Genomic DNA, 13,816 nt, shown 5'->3' with positions numbered 1-13,816 from the left:
CTCCATTTCCCAAGGCCCTGTCAGACAGGAGCCATTACTCACAGCAGTCAACCCCACCACCACCACACATACACACACGTCCCCTTCTTATGGCTGTCTGTGACAGTGCCTGTCTGCAGCGTTTCACTATGTTCATGTCTTCTGACCCCTTTGACCCTACTTGTATTCTAGATCTTTACAATTAAGTCCTTCCTTTTCCTCATCTGCTTAAGCAGGCAGTCTGCATGAGGACATGATTCTTGCATGAACATCCAGCTCAAAAGATGGTTTTTACTTTGATCATGCCAATTATTATGCATGTGCTGAACTATGGTGGTCATGCCCAGGGGCCCAGCATACCAGCTGGTTGTTGAATGTGTAAAAAGAGAATAAGCCTGAGAGTTTGTTTGGGAAAGTCTGTATATTAAACTGCCATTCAGCAGCAGAGAACATCTACCTTATGTCCATTTTCATGTCATTCAAAGAACAATAGATTATTACTTTTTTTGGGGGGGAATGATAGCTGTGATTGGTTTATATGGGCTTACAGGGTTTGTTTTGTACGAAAGTCAGTATTTTGCTTTGACAGTCTTCTGCCCTCACCGTGAGTGTAAGAGCACAGCTATGCAGCGAGTTCGACCCACTTTGACTACACGTAAGCAGAAGGCAGCAGTTGGCCTTTGAAGCTTTTACTGGAGGCGCTGAAAATGTGAAGACAGAATTAGACAACAAATTCAATGATAGTGATCAGAAGAATCAACTCAGAAAAATAAATAATACACTCAGATGATGCCCCAAACAAGAGCATTTGGTGAGTAGATAAAAAAAAAAACTTGTTATCTACATTTCAATGAAAGACTGTATGCACCAATATCATTTAAAGAAAAACTTTGAAGATTTCCAACCATAAGCATCACCAATTGATTTGTGGATTTGATTTGAAGCCTCAAGTCCAGTATTTTAGCTGTTGCCACCTTGGCGTTTTGGAGCCAGAAGTGACCATATTTGGGTGAAAGACTGGCACTATGGAGGAGTGCTGGATGGATCTGACTAAGAAGCTGAGGACACTATTGGCCGACAGCCTGTCATTCAAAGCAGCCCATCCTTAAATATGTGTAACTGTAAACATTAATAGGATGGATCATTCAGATAGATAGATATTCGTTTTTCAGTTTAGGAATTTCGATATTCGTTTTGTTTGTTTGTTTGTTTTTGTAAATGAGGGATGACATTCCAATGTTTGTGAGAAAAAAAAGAATAAATAGGCCCACATCTTAAATCTTAGATTTGTTGGAGTTAGTATGGTCTATAATAATTTGTCCATGATAATAAATATTGTCACAAGCTGTGTAATGTGTCACATAAAGTGCGTAGAAAGGTTACTGAGTCCAACACCTCAGGAGTTTGAGTTGGTCTGCTCAGCCCCTCTCTTTTTCTCCCTTTTTCTCATGACAGTCTCATGACTGTCACACACACACACACATTGACAGAAATGATCATTTTACCCAACGTTTATTATTACACGTTTATTGAGTCGAGCCATTTCGGTGTTGGTGTGAGCAGCACCAGAACGCAAACGCTTGAGCCCCCACGGCTCACCCTGTCAACCGGCAAAAGTCTATCAAGTGGCACGAAGCATGTTTAAGCCACAACTGCAATAGAATTATGCCAGTAGGGGTTATTACTAACGAAAAAATGCCCACCTGAAACCATCATACAGACATGTTAAAGGCGATGACTCATTTATGAAATACCCTGTATACATCGCACTGCGGGGTTGTCAGCATTTAGTATCTGTAGTGTCTGTGTAGGGACACAAAGGGTTGTGCCTCATCCAATATGTCACTGTCCATGGAGCTATATGAATTAGTCTGCCTGAGTCACTTTGTATTACATCTCTTTCTAAAGCATTCAGTGTTTGGTCATAGACACTGATGGCACTCCATTACAACATGGGGCAGGTGGAAGAAAGGCTAGTTGCTCCTTCCTAATACTGCTGGACCAATTAGCTCTTCCTCATCTGGCAAAGCAATTTCCATTACGAGCCTTCTCATTACTGACACTGTTCCTGCTCTGCACCAAAAAGTGAATGCGAGAGAATATAAAGGCAATTAATTAGCATGTGCAATGCACAATCTTGCCATCTAATTTTACAGTGCAACAGCCAGTGGGCTCAGAATTGCCACTGTAGGTACTTGGATTATTCTTATTTTTTTATTTTTTTGGATTCAGGAGTAAAATTCAGCCTTTGTTCTGAGCGCGGCCTATCAGCGAAGGGCAGATATGGGAATAGTGGGAACAGACAGAGTTGTCTTTCTGGGAAGCAGATGTCTCTCAGCTGTACAGGCTATATGGGATGGAACTGACAGGCTTGAAACATCCAAAGACAATCGGCTTCAGAGGGACTGTCCAAGCCAATATCCAGAGCAATGGATCTTGTCGGATGTTAATGAGTTGTGATTGTTACCCGGCTACAGGCTTGACCTTGTTTAAAGGCCAAGTTGTGTGTGTGTGAGAGAGAGAGAGCGAGAGGAAGAGATAGAGAGAGAGAGAGAGTCATTTATGTAACATAAGACAGAAACAGTTTTTTACTCTGGACACAAGAGACCATTTCTTTTTTAAATAACTTAATACTTGCTTCTTCTCACATACCACTGACCCAAAGGCCTCCAATCCCAGCTCTCTGTCCTATTGTTCCTATCACCTTCCAAAAGATAAAACCCACCCAGCAACCAGCAGAGGATCCATCACGATTGGCGAATCCAATTGCTTTGGCCTTCTCTGTCCATGCCCATTTGATGACTTGCTAAAGATTGATGAGCAGAGCACTCCAGGGTCAGAGAAGATACCTTCTTTGCCCCACCACCATGACGGTGAAAAGTTGTCTATGATCTTCGGGCTGAAATCTGTCCTCTTTTTTCTCCCGTTTCCCCTTGTTGAATGATGGTATGGAAAATGGAGAGTGAGCCCTGATACTTAAATATCAATTTCCCGTACGGTCACGCATCACCTACAGGTTATCTGTCTCCTGTGTTGTTCTTCTGAGGTTAGACTTACTCCAGGCACCTACATATCACAGGGGGATTTTAGGTTTGAATTTCTCTTTGAGTTGCCTCTGCTTGTTTATCTGAAAGTGGTTCCACATTAAAGGCTTAATTATTTTCTTACCAACTCACATTTGCTGTTAATGGACTCATTAAGTGCACTGAAATGACATTGCCAGCTGGACTTTTGATGTCAGTCGCAGTTAGTTTTTTCAAATTCTCTCCTTTCAGATGAATTACTAAATGCTCTTGCAAACTTACAGCCCATTGTCAATGTGCTGGATTATAGTGTTCCCACAGTTAACTTTTGTCTGCTTGATTGTCTTTTGAATTCATTGTATTGCAGTTGGGACTCAATAGAGCTTTTTACCACTGAAGCTGCATGTTAAGTTTTGCATGTGTACATAGTGTGTGCACATTCTTTTGTGTGAGATCATGTATACATTCAACATGTGTAGGAGTGTATCTGTCCATCTATGTGGCTTAGAGCAAAAAGTGGGTGCATTTGTGTCCCCAGTACACATTTACAGTTCTTTGAGAGGTGACTGGGGTCCCGATGAAAGAGGAGTAGTGCACGTAGATATCCTTTGCCCACATCCCCCGTTTGGAGATAATTAAAGGCAATGAAAAAGGAAACACTTTCTCTGCCGGTGAAAAAAGCACCCACTCTCCTCTGACATGTTCTGGTGCACATCTTTTGTAGACTGAGGTCCACAAAAGATGTGCACAAAAGGCTGAATGAGTGACTGCACAGCAGGGTTTGAATACTGACTGCAGGATGGCCCACTGAACAAATCGCTCAACGCACATTGTAAAAGGTTTGCTGGAACCCCCTATAGAGCGCACACTGAGTTGAAAACCAATAAAATCATCTTATGAAGGAGTGGTGGTCTAGAGAAACAGCTGAGTCAAACAAGCATGACATTGGTAATTCTGAGACTTCTACTTGCTGCCTGCATAACACCAAGAAATCACACAATGTAGTTATGATTAATGTCATGAACTACAAAATGTCTTGCACAAAGTCTTTGCTTACACTGAATAATACAAAACAGCACAATTTAAATAGAAAAAAATAAGTTTGTAAGCTTGATAATTAAGTGACTTTAGGTCTGTGAAATTATAAATAGGCTCTCATTTACAAATTCAGCATGAAAGTAATTTCTTTCAGTAGTTTGACAGACAAAACAAAACAAAAAATGTAAGTTAGCCTTGAGTCAGAGTGACTTATTTATCTGATTTTCAAGACTCACCCCTGAACAGAAACCACTGTGCAATACCGCATCAACCTGTCACTTTCACATATGACCAATTATTTTTGCAACCCAACCCAACCAGCCAACAAAAGATCTGCAGCCTGGCCAGAAGCCGCAAAACCCTATAATACCTGTGCGCTGTTCAAATAATTCAATTACACAGCACATGTAAAGTGAACATTTTGGGCCATTTTGCACATTTAATACTCAGATATTATATACGTAAACAAAGGTAATTCTTATTCTCATAATACTGAGCCACACATCTCCACAGTTAACTCGTGTTTTAGTAATGGATTGGATTCTCATGTTCTAGCCAACACACAATAAGCAGTCATTTGACATTTGATTGTCATTTGATTGACACATTAAAACATTATGTTAAATCACTACTTTATTTCACCCAGAACCAAACCCAGAAATCCAGAACCAAGGTATCTAGGGGTACCCATGTGTACACAACCCATTGCAGGATTCTGTCGTGAGTCTTGAGGGCTTTTTTTCTTATCAAATCATCTTTTTTTTTTAATAATTATATGCATACATTTTATTTTTTTGTCATACTTTTGACATAATTTAATTGAAGTTACCTTTTTTCCCACCACATCTGTCTGAATTTAAATAACAGACTTCTTGGGAGATAAAGAATAAATTGTAATGTACTTTTTGGAAAATTGTCATTGATAAACTAATTTATGTGCAGTCTCATAGAAGGGCTAAAACGTAATTCAAAACTGAACCTAAAACCTGAATTAAGTACCATCCTGAATGCTTCACAAGACCATGTGTACTTCTATTCTGTCAGTTGTTGAATATTTTAGTTCCCTCCTGCATCGTTATTCACCACAGCATCTAATTTTCACCTGTTCCAAGGTGATTCATCACACTTTCCGTATTCACTCATTTGATTATGCCAACAATATGCCCTGTCTGCTTTTTAGGAGCATCTGGTAAGAAGAAACACTCACAGGCATCGGCTCACCAAGCAATTACAGGATCTTGCAACATTCTCACATTGACAACTTCTCTTACCCTTCTCCTGCCCACTCTGTCTCTATAACCTGTCTTCAACTTCTCCTCTTCTTCGACTCTTCTCATTAAGCTTCTCCATGCCTCTTGCTTACTCTGTAACTCTTTTTCATCTCCATCTCTTAACTCTGCGAGCTCCCGTTTTTCTGTATGCCCAGCATTTTCCTTCGCCCCCCGTCTCTTCCTGTCATGCTACATTCGGGCTACTCCACTTTGTCAAGCTATCACCATCACTATGCCTGGTCTTCTAGAGAGGCCACACTGCTGTCCTTGAACTGGAGGGAGTCAAGAAACTAATTTGTTGTCTGATTTTGAAGCTACCCAGCCCAGTCAGTGGCCCTGACCCTTTGCGAGCCATGGTGAATTTTAATCATGGGTGAAGTCGGAGTTGGGTAATAGTGCCAGGGTTGTCCGTCCCTGAAGGGCAATCTGTGACAGCCGTCTCTGCAGGCAGTGCTAGTTCTGACTGTGTGTGAGAAATCTGTGTTTGTATGGGTGGTGAATTGGAATCAGGCACGTTTTGGTGGCATCATGGCAGAGACATATTGACAGCCTTCAGAGATTCACACTTCATAATTCACATACTCTGCAACAAGACCTCGCATATGGTACAACCTGACACCCATGATACAGTGTCCGTGTCACTCTACATGTGTTGGAAAACAGAGTGACAGAGGAAGAGATGAGGAGATTTACAGATTAGTAGGTGTTAGTGTGTGAAAGCCCTGAGGGCTGCGGGAAGTGGAACCAACAATATTCTGATGTTTGCAGAAGCACGCAGGTTTATGGATATTAGCCAAGCAGGTGTTTGTGAATCAGTGTGAGCTTATTTAAGCCAAGAGCTACATCTTTTTCTGTACTCTTTTTGAACGTGAATAGGTTATGTAAATTGTGGGCTATTTATATTTCACTCTTATCAAAGAAGTTCACTTTCAAGGGCCTCATACTTTAAAAAAGGAATTTGTTTCACGTTTCTGGACATACCAACACACTCTCATCCCAAGTCGTCACATATTGCTGCATTGGACTTTTGCATCTTCATATTACGCTCTAGGTATCCGTCTGCATCTGCTGTTGATGTTCCGAGATGCCACAACCATGATGTCAACACAGGCACATGGTGGGATTACACTGCACGTGGTCATGTCCAAGCAGCAAAAGCACATGGCAACAAATGCTGGGACATCAACAAATGCACATGCTGGCACGGATGGTTAGGTTTAGGCAAGAGAGGCACATGGTAAAGAAAAAAAAAAGTGAACTCCTGCATGAAATGTTGTGGTTTATTAGATCCCCTCCTGGCAACCTAGCATAGCCCTCCTGGCAACCTTTAGGGACCTTGGTGATCCTTAATTTACGTTGTCACTGGTGTCGTTTCATCCTGATGCCGTCCAGTGGCGTATCATGCATATCATCACTGCAAAAGCGGCGATATTTGACACCTTTGGAATGAGAACAAGGTGGACATATGCTTTTGGGGATAGCTAGTGCAACTAACTGTAAACTTTGCTAAATGAATTTGTGTTTTCGCTATGTGATTAAAGATACATTCCCTGATTTTGTATAGCACCTAGTTGAACTATAAATCCCAAACCAGGGCAAAGTGTTCCAATTGCAAATTTCCTCTTGGCTCAAAATTGATGTTTTAAAACTCTGCACAGTTCACAAGTGGGTTTTTAAACATCCTGGGTGAGCCAGGAAGGAAATTTAAGGGATTTTTGGGGAACATAAAAAAGAGCATCTGTTTCATGCTTGTTCCAAAGACACATTAAGCACCCCTGTTAGGAAAACTATTTACCTCCATATGCTGTCTTCCACAATTTGGGAAGCAGCAAATATCCCTGTGATGGGACTGACACACATAGGAAGTAAATAATTTGGTTTTGCAGAGCAAGCCCACAGGAGGCTTTTAAAGTTGGAAAAGGGGATCTTATAATCAATGTGTACATTTACACAAAGTCAGTAATGAAAGACTAACATTGGAATAATACATTTTCAGAATTAATTTTTGGTTTGTGTGCATGCTGCGGCTGCCGAGTCAGCGCTTCCTCAGTGTGGAAATGGAACAACCCCTAAAGCAGTGAAACAGATTAGTGAGACATGTCAAATCCTGGATTTCTTTTGAGGAGGAAGTATGCTGTTTTGGATGTTGCCTTAAACTGACTGTTATAAAGTGAGGTTTGCTACAAACATTGAAAAACATTCTGTCTGGTTACTATAACTGTACAAGCTGAGACATTTTGTAGGGAAAAATAAGTAAACAGCGGCGTTGTCTTGGCAGCCTAAAATTTGTATGCATGTAACTACTTAGCATGATGCATACTTCTTTAGTATTACTTGATTTCAGCTTGGGTTTCAGTCATTTGACATGAAGTACCACAACAGGGATACTAAGCCGATTTTCAGACAGATTTGCATTAAAACAGTGTCGGTAGTATGTGCAGATGAACTGTGGTAAACTTCCCTCCATCTAACCAGGGCCTAGATAACCCCATGACATATTTTACATCACTTGGAGGAGCTGGCTCTTGGGCTGTTGCTTGAACTACATGCTGTACTTCCACCACCCGTGCCGCCAACAGCGCCAACAAAGAGTACACAGCTGTTCAAGAGGGTTACCCGCCACTCTCTCTTTCTCCTGAATTTGCACCAAAAACCGATCATACAGTAAATTTAAGCAGGTGATCGAATACAAATTAAGATTATGTTGCTGCGCTGCTCAACATTTAACCGTGATATGAGATCGTCGGCCGCAATTGTTTCACACACACCAGTTCACACCAGTTATGTCACACACCAGCAGGAGTACCTGGTAAGGTGTGATGCATTCTAGTAGTTGCTTGTTTTCTGTCTCTTGAGCAAAAGTGTATTTTTGCTCTGTTTTCTCTGGTCACGGAGCACCAATTTCAAAATTATGTGCATCTTTCTACTGCAGAGACGGCCTAGTTTTATGTGAAGGCTCTCTTAATACTGGTGAAATACTTCTCTAAAAATAAGCAATGCTTCCCAGACTTGTGTTTTCTCCATGTGACAGATTGCTGCTAGATCCACTAAATGATCCCTTATATTCTGCTCCTGAGGTCCAAACAACCTCTTTCTCCTCTTCTATCCATCCGGTCTTCCCTCCTTCCCCCAAACACTCAGCATAGGGGTTGTGCTTGAATGAAGCATTATAATAGCTCAAGGAAATGGCCCTTCTTGAGAAACTTTCAGGGAGCTGTCAAAGGGAGAAGATTAATGTCTGGCCAGGCTCTCCAGGGGACTGGGACCCCCCCCCCATCACCACCCCCTTTCTCTCTTCCTCACCCATTTCTTTCACCCCTCCTCCTCCCCCTCACTCATCAACCACACACCAACCAACCAACCAACAATGGCATGTCCCAGGCAAACGAAAGATTCAGTGACAGAATCACTCTTAATACTATACACAGAGTCATTTAGTTTAGTCTCACTTTACTGCTACATGGATGGTATTTTGTTATTCTCTCAAGGGACAGCAAAGTGCTTTGAGGACAATGCAGCATTGATGTGCTCATTATCCCTTCCTAGATGTCTTTATAACTCTCAGGTTGTCATGATGGGAGCACAAAAACATTCAACTGGCTGTCATTTTAAAATAGCAATCACTTTAATCGTTTAAAGGACGGGGATTTGTCTTGGAGGCATGCACCCAGGTCTTTCTGCAGGGAAAAATCAATCCTCCATCTACTCTGTGCTTTTTAGTTGAAAGCACAAGAAGATGCAAATCAGGGAATGACATCCATCTACTCACATGTTTGCCCACAATTTGCCCTCCTCAAAACTTTTCTGCCTGTGTTCAACACTCCTGACATGGAGGCCTGTTCTCTCTCCAGGACTTTCTTCCTCTTTGTTTCCTCTCACTTCATCTGCCCTGTTTCCTCTGGCTGTCATCTGTCTCTTTCTCCATCCATCCATCCATCCATCCATCCATCCATCCATCCATCCATCCATCCATCCATCCCTCTCTCTGGCTGTTTCTCATCATTTTCCCACATCCTACGATTGATGTACTTGACACAGAGGTCTGCTCTCCCTCTCTGTCTCCCTCTCTGTCCGTCTGCCTCCAGCCTTTCGCTCTGTCTCTCATCATCTTTCCAGCTTTTGAAATTGATGCACTTGACATGTAGGTCCGGTCTGTTTGTGATGTGGTCCATTTAGTCTTAGCTGAACAGTAATCATGGAAGACTGAGGTGGACTTTTCCCTTTTCTGTCTGACTCAGACTCAGTTGCTACGGCTTCTTTTGCTGCTCTCTTTTGGGGCATTTCCACCAGCAGGTCAGTTAGTTCATTTCATTTGGGTATGCTTTTTTTTTGCATTTCCATTGTGAAAATTTGGAGAGGGACACATCCCCATTTTTCGTCACCCCTCTTCTTGGGGTACCTAGCAACCAGATTCCGTACTAAAAGGTGGAGCTAGAAATACTGCAGTCTGTTGACTGGTCAGTAGAGTATTAACACTCATGGCACACATGGCAAGTTTTTCATACATTAATAAACTGTAACTGTAGAATAAAATTATGTTTCGCTTCATCTAGCACAGCTGTAGACTGAGAAGAAAAAAAAATCACTATGCCAACTGCTGCCAACTTTTAAGGTGGAATGTTTACTTGTAATGCTACTCAGTGCATAAGTTTACGATGTAAATCCATCAACAAACCTTAGATTCTTCCTTAAGTTCATCAGTTTTTATGGTTTCTTTTAGATTACATGCACTTTCAGTAATGAGTTGATCTTCAAGCATTTAAAAAAACTATATTAATTACAACTTTAGTATGTGAACAGCATTCTAATCCTCACTTGGAGGCAAAAGAACAAAAAAACATGTCAGAGCTTCGTTCATTGTACTCAGGCAGCACCAAACCCCTGCTCTTGCCTGAAATTTTTTAATATCCCATAAAGAGAGACTCAATTCAGCCATCAGCCCCATTCTATGGACAATAAACGGGGTGCAGACTTCGATGTCGGTCTGTACCTCTTTGTAGGTGTTACTTTCGGTTCCAAAGTTATTATATCAAAGCCTTTGATGGAAATGCGACTTTTGGTATTTTTCCCCCAACACAACAGTGATATCCAATTTGTTAGTGAGTGAGCAACTGTGTGTGCAATTGAAAACATGTACAAGAATCAGCTTCTTTTAAACTGTGTTCTGTAAAATTAATCCACATTCTTCTAAACTACTATATATTCTCCTCGCGTCTGACATGAGATGAACGACACAGACATACACTTGTTCACACACTTCTGAGCTCCGGCCCGTCCTACTGCACAGCTGCTGAGAAGATGGGAGGATGATCAAGTACTCAAACATTCCTCTCTTCCCTCTCTCTCTCTCTACCCCCCCTCACTTTCCCTCGCCTTCCCCAGATTTCAGAAAAGCAGGGAAAGTCTCAGCGGGGCGCCCCCTCTCTCTTTCTCTGCTCTGGTGTAGAATCAGCCGTCCTCCTCGGGGACTGCTTGTTTGAACTTTCAGAATCAGAATTTGTAACGATACGCAGCAAAGCAAAGACGATGCAGCCATAACAGAGTGCCGCACATCACACCAAGGCGAGGAGGGGCCAGATCAAACACACCCTTTAGGGAGTAGTGATGATCCTCAGAGCGAAACCACCGATCTCATCCACAAAGCATGGCTGCATGCGAGATGTCTTTTGTCTCACAAGCTCTCCAAGTTTGTGACCTCAGTCTATCATTTGCATCCAAGCAGCATAAACAAGCATGTTATTTGTGCGGCATTCCCCGGGCCACCCATCCGTCCCTTCCACTGACAGCACACACAGAGAATTAAACCCTTGGGGCAATCCACAGTTTTTTCTGTAACGTACACTTTGAACAAAGAAAGCAGCCTGAAACTCCTCCTAGGAGGATTTTTATGAGCCAAGATATGTCTTTTTTTACCCAATTCCAGGTTGCTGTTGGACATTTGTGTTGGCACGGCTGCAGTGGCTGTGCGATAGAGATGACAGGGGTAATTACATAGCTCAGAAAACGTACACAGAGAAACGAAAACAGTCATGTTTTTTTCTGAACGTAGGGCTGAAGCAGACAGCCGGTGGCACTGACCCCAATATCACACTGTATTATTCTTCTGAAAGAAACCAGTGCCATGGTGCTGAGTTTGTGCCACTAGGGCTCGTCTGCATTGCAGGATCCTGCTGTTTGTTAAGTTTGGCCAAGTCAAACTAGTAAATTGAAACAGGTTTTTACTCTTTAACTCTTTGAAACCTTACCAATTGGCTCAATTTCTGAAAAAAAAGAACAGAAAAGAAAAAAAGAAGGCAGTCAGCAGCTGAAAAAGAAATGACCAAAAATTAATAAGAAATTTAAGAAGTTATAAAAAGAGAAATACCTGCAAAGAAAAAAAAGAAAGTAAAACTAATAAACCAGGAAAAAACTTTAAACTGCAATCATTTTCTGTAACATTATTTAAAATATTCTGGTGATTATAAATATAGTTGTAGTTAGAATAATGTTCCTTAGCTTTTTTTTTTTCTTTTGTCCCTAGACTTTTTCACCCTAGCTTTTTTCTTTTTTTCTCACAATTTATGAAACATCTCTTACCAAGTTGCTTATTACCTTTTTTCATCATGTTTTTGACAGAAATCACACCAATCAACTCAGGGTTCAAGGGGTTAAAGAATAGACTGTCCTTAGAATTAGTCACAGGTGAACCTAGATCAGTTTGGCTCTTAAGACAAAACCATTCATATAAAGTAGTCTAAAGCCCTAGCCTGAACATAATCTGGGTGTAAAGTGAACTTGCCCTGAGGGAAAATACTATGAAGACCCTTTAACATCAGGTCTATCGTGGATTATGGGGAATAAGGACGGATTTTCTATAAGTGCTCTGTGAAATCCTTTTCTGCTGTATCTAGTAACTGCGGCAATATGTAACAATTTGTACAGAGCTGCACTTTGTGGTAGAGCATCAGTTTTGGGGTGTGTGTGTGTGTGTGTGTGTGTATGTTGCAGCAGGGAGATGTCTGTGGAAAACTGAACTCTAACAGCTCAAACCTTTGTGAGAAGGCCAAGAGAAGGTTACGGAGGTTTGGCTCGTATTTCTCTATTTTTATTTCAGTTTGATTCAATAAATGTCAGGTTCACGTCTTGAAACACTCCGTGCTCTGGATTTGTTTGGGTTCGCTCCTCAATGTGGAGTTGAAAAAATTGGCAGACCTCGAGTGCAGTAATGCTTTATGCTTTAGTGTGTGTCCGAAAAGATCTGTGTGTGTGTGTGTGTGTGTGTGTGTGTGTGTGTAGATGAAATCAATCCACAAATAATGACTGCAGGCACTATGTGTGTGTGTAAACATGTACAGTGTATGTGTTCACGTGGACTGCTTGTTCACACTGTGAACTGTGTGGTCCATCATTGCAGCCAAGACCACATTAGGTCAGGTCCCCACTGTAATCTCTTTCTTGACATTGGCCAAAGTGACATATTGGTGTGTTAGAGTGCTCTCACTCCAAACCTGCTGACACAAAAATAGAAAAACATGTTACAGTATATAATGGTGGGATGTTCATGATAAGGTCACAAGCTTGAGACAGAAATTAAACAAAGGTGTTTCAACCATCTCATGGCAGGGTGGAAGACAAGCCTACAAGTCTTCTATATTTAAGGATTATCATGCTTATCCTTTTTTTTTTTTAATTGGTGCATTTGAACCAGCACAGTCAGCTAACTGATTGTTAAAGCAATGTGGAAATGAAGCTTTACCAAAAACAGTCATTTTACATGATGGAAGCTGCTGGTCTACCGCTGCCTTGATCAGCTAATGTGTAAAGTAAGGTTGTAAAAAAAAAAAAATTCTAATAGAGTGTACACTTGAACTGATATTAATTTTTTGGGGGGTGGGCCTTTTTAGGTGACTGAAAAATGTCTCATTGTGCTCTCGTCCACAGCTGTACATTGCTAAGCTTATGTGCTGGTAGATTTCAACTATAAAAGATGCTAGCACAGCAACAAAGTACATTAAATAATCACAGCCGAAACAAGAGAGGTTGGACCACTGTGTTTAACTATATATCTTTAAACGCTAGTTATTACTGAAAATGACAACAATAATAAACACGTTTGCTGATTTCACATATCTACGCATTTTAAAGCCTTTGCCAGTTGCTGACCCGGATGTGCTAACAGTGATTTGTGCCACACATGCACTAGAAAGAGAATGATATATTTTGTGATTGTATCAGTCACAATACTTTTAATAAAGACCCACTATCCACTGCATACCCATTGCTATTTTTGCAGAAAATGTGTACATAAAAGGTTATTTTATGCTATGTTGTACATTTAACTACAGACACATTTCGTCGTGTGTCATGGCTGCGATGTGGAACCCAAATTTATATTAAAATCTAAGTAACTTACAAGTAAAGTGAGGCAAAGTGTATTTAATCACATATTCAATAAAATGAGCGACCAGATTTTGCTTTAGAGCAAAATTCGGTGCACAAAACATCAGTCCCCAAGGCTGTTTGTTT

The sequence above is a fragment of the Plectropomus leopardus genome, chromosome 5, assembly GCF_026936395.1.
Source record: "Plectropomus leopardus strain MGB_pleo_1.0 chromosome 5, ASM2693639v1, whole genome shotgun sequence".
Taxonomy (NCBI): Eukaryota; Metazoa; Chordata; class Actinopteri; order Perciformes; family Serranidae; genus Plectropomus; species Plectropomus leopardus.
This window is presented reverse-complemented; position numbering follows the sequence as displayed.